Source organism: Acomys russatus, chromosome 32 (assembly GCF_903995435.1).
Source record: "Acomys russatus chromosome 32, mAcoRus1.1, whole genome shotgun sequence".
In the NCBI taxonomy this organism is placed as follows: Eukaryota; Metazoa; Chordata; class Mammalia; order Rodentia; family Muridae; genus Acomys; species Acomys russatus.
In genome coordinates this window covers 23458033-23460074 of record NC_067168.1, presented here as the reverse complement: position 1 = coordinate 23460074, position 2042 = coordinate 23458033, and the positions used below count along the sequence as shown (strand labels likewise).

The window sequence follows — 2042 nt, the reverse complement described above, 5'->3', positions numbered from 1 at the left end:
TGCTTGATGAGTCAAAAGACAGTGGCAGGTGGCCAGGAGCTCCTTGAGGCTGGGTGTCTCCATAGGGTCATGCTCCGTGAGGACGTTTCCACTGCTCCAAGGAGAACAGTGTTTAGAGTTCCTGGATAATCTGCCTTGTGAGGAGGAGCTGGCACTAACTTAATTCCATCTCTAGGTTTTCTGTAGGTACGTAAAGAAGAGTCTGACTTACCATACCCTCGAATGAAGGTTTTACTGCCAAGGATATCCTGGACCAAGAAATGAATGATCTTTCTTCCTCTAGTCATAAGGATGCTTTTTATGTCAAGGACCTTGGAGGCATCCATTCTAAAGAAGCATCTAAGATGGCTAAAAGCTCTTCCTTGTGTCTCTTCCTTTCATGCAGTCAAGTGTAATGACAGCGGAGCCATAGCGAACACTCTAGCAGCCATTATGACATGATTTGACTGTGCGAGCAAGACTGAAATATAGTTGGTGCAGGGGCTTGGGGTGCCTCCAGAGAGGGTTATCTATGCAAATCCTTGTAAACAAGTGTCTGAAACCAAGTATGCTGCCAGTAATGGAGTCCAGATGATGACTTTTGACAGTGAAACTGAGTTGATGAGCACATTCAAAGGCAAAGTTGGTTTTGCGGATTGCCGCTGAGGATTCCAAAGCAGTTTGTCGCCTCAGTGTTAAGTTTGGTGCCACACTCAAAACCGAAGGCTTCTCTTGAAATGGGTGAAAGAACTAAATATTGATGTCACTGGTGTCAGCTTCCATGTGAACAGTGGGGAGTACTGATCCTAAGACCTTCATGCAGGCTGTGTGGGATGCCTACTGTGTCTTTGACATGAGAACAGAAGTTGGTTTCAGCATGCATCTGCTTGAAATTGGTGGTGGCTTTCCTGGATCTGAGGATACGAAGCTTTAATTTGAAGAGATCACCAGTGTAATCAGCACAGCTCTGAACAAGTCCTTCTCATCAGACTCTGGAGTGAGAATCATGGCTGAGCTAGGAAGATACTATGTCACATCAGCTTTCAGGCTTGCAAGTCAATATCGTTGCCAAGAAAACCGTATGGAAGGAGCCAACAGGCTCTGACGATGAAGATGAGTCAAGTGAGCAAACCTTCATGTATTATGTGAATGGTGCAGTGTACGATCACTTAACTGAATTCTTTATGATCGTGTACATGTGAAGACCCTGCCGCAGAAGAGAGCCAAGCCATCCGAGAAGTATTCTTCACTCAGCATCTGGGGACCAACATGTGATGGCCTCAATCGGCTCGCCGAGTGCTGTAACCTGCCTGAGATGCTCATAGGTGACTGGATGCTCTTCAAGAACATGGGTACATACACCGTTGCTGCTGCTTCTACTTTCAATGGGTTCCAGAGGCTGACCATACTATGTAATGTCACGGCCAATGTGGCAACTCATGAAGCAGATCCAGAGCTATGGCTTCCTGCCGGAAGTGGAGGAGCAGGATGTTGGCACTCTACCCATGTCTTGTGCACAGGAGAGCGGGCTGGGCCATCATCCAGCAGCCTGTGCTTCCGCTAGTATCAATGTGTAGGTGCCATTCTTGTAGCTCTTACTGGGAAGCTTAGCTTGAATTAAGAGATTTGGGAGGACCATTTAACTCCATTCTTGCTAGCTTTAAAATGTCTTTGTAAGAGTAGGGTCGGCACCAATGCAGTATAGAAGGCTAGAAGATTGTTGTTTGTTTTCTTTTTTTTAAGAGAAAAAGAAATGGCATGTAGTTGGGTGGGTGGGGAGGTGGGGAAGATCTGGAAGGGACTGGGGGAGGGGAAAGTGTATTCAGAATACATTGTTTGAAAAAGTTTTTTTTTTTTTCAATTAAAAAAATGAAGCTCGAAAAGGACAAGGAAAAACATTGAGAAACTGTTCCAGATTCGAGGAAAACAAAGACACCCAGTGAAATGTCATTCAGATGCAGGGCTTTCTTTTTCTGTGAAGATGATTATCGAGTTAATAGAAAAGCGAATAAAGCCTGTGGATGGATTAGCTAGAGTGTCTTAGCAATATTGATTTTCTGACT

The 2042-nt window shown here is 44.9% G+C and overlaps 1 pseudogene; it reads left to right on the top strand.

The window, feature by feature from the left end:
• The first annotated feature begins 233 nt into the window (after positions 1 to 233).
• On the top strand, positions 234 to 1632 carry LOC127184339 (ornithine decarboxylase-like; annotated as a pseudogene).
• Positions 1633 to 2042: the final 410 nt, after the last annotated feature.